Source organism: Ranitomeya imitator, chromosome 3, assembly GCF_032444005.1.
Source record: "Ranitomeya imitator isolate aRanImi1 chromosome 3, aRanImi1.pri, whole genome shotgun sequence".
Lineage (NCBI taxonomy): Eukaryota > Metazoa > Chordata > Amphibia > Anura > Dendrobatidae > Ranitomeya > Ranitomeya imitator.
The window spans coordinates 167,372,583-167,378,582 of NC_091284.1; the positions used below are offsets into that span (position 1 = coordinate 167,372,583).

The window sequence follows — 6,000 nt, forward strand, 5'->3', positions numbered from 1 at the left end:
GGTATTTAGTTAATACTTTTCTTGCAAAAAAATGTATATTAAGCTGCTCCACCAATCGTCAAGGTATACCCATAATAGAGCAGACCTATCTAATGTATATAATCCCTATCTGATGTATTAAAAACCTGATCATCTGTATAGTACCTGTATAAGCAGGGTTCTGAGAGAAAATATCCATGAGGACATACTAGATGGAACAGCTTCAGAGCAAATGGCCCACAGAGGAGTGGTGGACTCCCCAGTCTTGTAGAAACAAGAAAACAATTATAGAACCAAAAACACATGGGCTACTTGCACAGTGAACAAGTCTGTAGGAACATGTTCACACCACCAAGAAACTTGAAGACACAAAAAGAGCACAGCGAGGTCAAAAATACTCCGTTGTAAAAAAGTCACAGTAAATAAGCAAGTGCTAGTCAAAAAATGAAAAAAACCCAGGGTATTTAGTTAATACGTTTTTTTGCAAAACATGTATATTAAGCTGCTCCACCAATCGTCAAGGTATAACCATAATAGAGCAGTCCTATCTAATGTATATAATCCCTATCTGATGTATTAAAAACCTGATCATCTGTATAGTACCTGTATAAGCAGGGTTCAGAGAGAAAATATCCATGAGGACATACTAGATGGAACAGCTTCAGAGCAAATGGCCCACAGAGGAGTGGTAGACTCCCCAGTCTTGTAGAAACAAGAAAACAATTATAGAACCAAAAACACATGGGCTACTTGCACAGTGAACAAGTCTGTAGGAACATGTTCACACCACCAAGAAACTTGAAGACACAAAAAGAGCACAGCGAGGTCAAAAATACTCCGTTGTAAAAAAGTCACAGTAAATAAGCAAGTGCTAGTCAAAAAATGAAAAAAACAGGGTATTTAGTTAATACTTTTTTTGCAAAAAAATGTATATTAAGCTGCTCCACCAATCGTCAAGGTATACCCATAATAGAGCAGACCTATCTAATGTATATAATCCCTATCTGATGTATTAAAAACCTGATCATCTGTATAGTACCTGTATAAGCAGGGTTCTGAGAGAAAATATCCATGAGGACATACTAGATGGAACAGCTTCAGAGCAAATGGCCCACAGAGGAGTGGTGGACTCCCCAGTCTTGTAGAAACAAGAAAACAATTATAGAACCAAAAACACATGGGCTACTTGCATAGTGAACAAGTCTGTAGGAACATGTTCACACCACCAAGAAACTTGAAGACACAAAAAGAGCACAGCGAGGTCAAAAATACTCCGTTGTAAAAAAGTCACAGTAAATAAGCAAGTGCTAGTCAAAAAATGAAAAAAAACCAGGGTATTTAGTTAATACGTTTTTTTGCAAAACATGTATATTAAGCTGCTCCACCAATCGTCAAGGTATACCCATAATAGAGCAGTCCTATCTAATGTATATAATCCCTATCTGATGTATTAAAAACCTGATCATCTGTATAGTACCTGTATAAGCAGGGTTCAGAGAGAAAATATCCATGGGGACATACTAGATGGAACAGCTTCAGAGCAAATGGCCCACAGAGGAGTGGTAGACTCCCCAGTCTTGTAGAAACAAGAAAACAATTATAGAACCAAAAACACATGGGCTACTTGCACAGTGAACAAGTCTGTAGGAACATGTTCACACCACCAAGAAACTTGAAGACACAAAAAGAGCACAGCGAGGTCAAAAATACTCCGTTGTAAAAAAGTCACAGTAAATAAGCAAGTGCTAGTCAAAAAATGAAAAAAACAGGGTATTTAGTTAATACGTTTTTTTGCAAAAAAAAGTATGTTAAGCTGCTCCACCAATCGTCAAGGTATACCCATAATAGAGCAGTCCTATATAATGTATATAATCCCTATCTGATGTATTAAAAACCTGATCATCTGTATAGTACCTGTATAAGCAGGGTTCTGAGAGAAAATATCCATGAGGACATACTAGATGGAACAGCTTCAGAGCAAATGGCCCACAGAGGAGTGGTGGACTCCCCAGTCTTGTAGAAACAAGAAAACAATTATAGAACCAAAAACACATGGGCTACTTGCACAGTGAACAATTCTGTAGGAACATGTTCACACCACCAAGAAACTTGAAGACACAAAAAGAGCACAGCGAGGTCAAAAATACTCCGTTGTAAAAAAAGTCACAGTAAATAAGCAAGTGCTAGTCAAAAAATGAAAAAAAAACAGGGTATTTAGTTAATACGTTTTTAAGCAAAAAAATGTATATTAAGCTGCTCCACCAATCGTCAAGGTATACCCATAATAGAGCAGTCCTATCTAATGTATATAATGCCTATCTGATGTATTAAAAACCTGATCATTTGTATAGTACCTGTATAAGCAGGGTTCAGAGAGAAAATATCCATGAGGACATACTAGATGGAACAGCTTTTTGGTTCTATACTTTTTCATATATGCATATACAATCATGGCCAAAAGTGTTGGCACCTTTGAAATTATTCCAGAAAATGATGTATTATCAGAAAATTATTGCAATTATATATTTTGTTAAACACATGTTTATTTCCTTTGTGTGTATTGCAGCAACACAAAAAAAAAACAGGAAAAAAGACTACGTGGACATAATTTTGCACGAAACCTCAAAAATGGGAGAGATAAAAATCGCTGGCACTTTGCCAAAATTGCGGGTAAACAATTTTGTTTCAAGCATGTGATGCTCACTTAAACTCACCTGTAACATGTATGGGCAATATGAAAATCACACCTGAAATTGGATAAAAAGGGAAGAAGTTGACTACATTTTTGTATTGTGTGTAGGTGCAACATAGACCATGGAGAACAGAAAGAGAAGAGAGCTGTCTGAGGATTTGAGAACCATAATTGTTGAACAATATCAACAATCTGAAGGTCCATCTCCAGAAATCTTGATGTTCCCCTCGTCCAAGGGTGCGCAACATAATCAAGAAGTTTATAACCCATGACACTGTAGCTAATCTCCCTGGACGTGGACAGCAGAGAAAAATTGATTGCAAAGCAGGATAGTCCGAATGGTGGGTATGTAGCCCCAATCAAGTTTCAAAGAAATTCAAGCTGTCCTGCAGGCTCAGTATCAGCGCGAGCTGTCCATCGACATTTAAATGAAATGAAACGCTATGGCAGGAGACCCAGGAGGACCCATTGCTGACACAGAGACATATAATAGCTATACTGCAGTTTACAAAAATATACATGAGTAAGCCAAATCATTCTGGTAAAGCGCTTTGTGGACAGATGAGATCAAGATAGAGCTTTTTGGTAAAGCATATCATTCTACTGTTTACCGAAAACGAAATGAGGCCTACAAAGAAAATAACACAGTATCTGCAGTCATGGTGGAGGTTCAAAGATGCTTTTAACTTGTATTGTTGCCTTAACTGTGCAATAGAGAATTGGCATGCACACAGTGGTGGAGGCGAGGTGAAGGTGGAAGGGGGTAGTAGTGAACCCCTGGGCCGTCTAGTGAGGTAAATTCACACCACAGTATTGTGTTGAATGCAATAAATTTTTATTTCACAATTCAAGTGCAGGTAGACATAGGCCCAGATTAAACATAAAAATCAAATTATGATTGTGACCAAATATTTCGACTCGGTCCTGGATCTTGTTCAGAAAGTCGCTCTGGAGGGGAGGGGAAGAAATAGGCATAATGTTAGACAACACATATAGACAATATATACAATGAAAAGCACCCAAAAATGGAGTCTCCGATATATCCATGAGTATAGCAGCAAACATTGTACTGTGACAAATATGTTAAAAGCTGAAAAGAAAAAAAAACTTGACACCCGATTCTCCATTTTTGGATGACTGTATATCCTAAAACAAATGTCAAATTTACTAAAAATATCAATAAAAACTGCAGCTCGATGCGCAAAGACCAAGCCCTCACACAGGTCCAGCAACATACAAATAAAAAAAAGGTAATGCCATAAACATCAAACTAGAAGTAGAACAATCAGAAAAAAAGTGTAACACGCTCACCAGTTCAGCATTTTTTTTTTACTAATCCCTGGTTTTTGCTTTACACACACTATGGTAAAAATCTCACCGAATTCTCAACATTTGCACATGGCCTCAGTCAGAATCTTTTACACACCCATTTTTTTTTTTACGAAGTTCCGACTTTTTTTGAACCATTAACATATACAAAAATTTTACAAGTTAGGGTTATTTCTATAATCGCACTGAGGGTTCATGCACATGACCATATTTTTGGTCCGAGTACTAATAATTTTCAATGTGGCAGTGCAGATTACCGGTACCTATTTTTTTTGTGAAACAAATTGCAGCATGCTCGATTTTCCTATGGCAATTGGATGGGCCTCACCCATTCAAGTCTGTTGGTCCATGAAGAAAATTGGAGAGCACTCAGATGATATCCACTGACAGGACAGAGAAGGTGAGGAACATTTTTTTTCTCCAAGTCTGAGAAAAACTGATGCCACTCTGATCAAAGTCTGATCAGAATAATCAGACTGTTTTTCTCAGATGTAGGCCGGTTTCACATGTCAGTGGCTCCGGTGCGTGAGATGACAGTTTCCTCAGGTACCGGAGACACTAACTCACGTAGACACATTGAAATCAATGTGTCTCTGCACATGTCAGCGTGTTTTCACGGACCGTGTGTCCGTGTGCAAAACACGGAGACATGTCAGTGTTCTTGGGAGCGCACGGATTACACGGACCCATTAAAGTCATGTAAAACACGTACCGCACACGGACGCTGTCCGTGTGCAGTCCGTGTGCCGTGCAGGAGACAGGGCTACAGTAAGCGCTGTCCCCCCCATGTGGTGCTGAAGCCGCCATTCATATCTTCTCTCCAGCAGCGTTCGCTGGCTAGAAGATATGAAAAATCCTTTTTTTTTTTTTTTTCGTGTTTAAAATAAAGATCCCTGTCCCCACCCCCTCCCACCCCTTGTGCGTCCCCCCCCCGCTGTTAATAGAACACCTAACCACCATAAGATAGGAAATCACCAGAAAGTCATACAGCGTTAGGATCAATAATATGCCTTTATTAAATAAAGTGGCAATTTATACATACAATATATGTAAAAAAATAATAACAAAAAAATAAAAATATAAAAGAATATAAGTCATGTATGGCCCATATAAAAAATGTGAAATATAATGTACGTTAAATACACACACTAAACTGGTGAAAAAAAGAGAAAAATCCAATCAAACACAGTAAAAATGTGTGCATAAAGATTCTTTTATAAAAAGTGGAAGCAGTGCATATCCCTATAAGGGGATGTAAAATAAGGTGACTGTTGACAACAGTGGTGTAGACACAGCGAGGTATATTGTCTGAATAGGAGAGTTATAGTAGCACACTATATTTAAACGTGCCCTGGTACAAATGGCCGTATGATAATGCCCCCACAGCGAGATAGATTTCCTGAATGAGGGATTTTTTTTACATCAGCTCACTGCGAGGTAAGTGCTCTACATATGGAAGTTATAGCAGCGTATTATGTTCCAAAAAGTGCCCAGGTGCAAATAATCATATAGGTAATAGTGTTCACACAGCAAGGTAGATGTTATATAACAGCTTACTGCATGGAAAGGTGCCCGAATACCGCAGACTATTATGGGTTAATAACCATGCGGCCAGATAATTACAGCAGATAAGCTTGTGTCACTACCTAAAAGGAGAGACTGGGTCCGGGACCTGCGTGCGCCCGACGCGCGTTTCGGATGTATTACCTTCGTCCCGCTGTTAATAAAATACTCACCCAGCTCCCTCGCAGCGTCCTGTCCTCGCCGCACCTTCTCCTGTATGAGCGGTCATGTGGGGCCGCCGATTACAGTCATGAATATACGGCTCCACCTCCCATAGGGGACAGGGATCTTTATTTTAAACACGAAAAAAAAAAAAAGGATTTTTCATATCTTCTAGCTAGCGAACGCTGCTGGAAAGAAGATATTAATGGCAGCTTCAGCACCAGATGCAGGGGACAGCGCTTACTTGTAGCGCTGTCTCCTGCACGGTCCGTGAG

The 6,000-nt window shown here is 39.1% G+C and overlaps 1 protein-coding gene across 1 annotated transcript in view; it reads left to right on the forward strand.

The window, feature by feature from the left end:
- CLDN34 (claudin 34) overlaps window positions 1–3,377 on the forward strand; it is a 47,083-nt gene extending 43,706 nt beyond the window's left edge. Inside the window, exons 2-3 of the transcript XR_011319512.1 lie at window positions 2,546–2,649; window positions 2,780–3,377. The gene's annotated coding sequence lies outside the window, so the exon portion shown is untranslated. The remainder of the gene's footprint in view (window positions 1–2,545; window positions 2,650–2,779) is intronic.
- The last annotated feature ends 2,623 nt before the right edge of the window (window positions 3,378–6,000 follow it).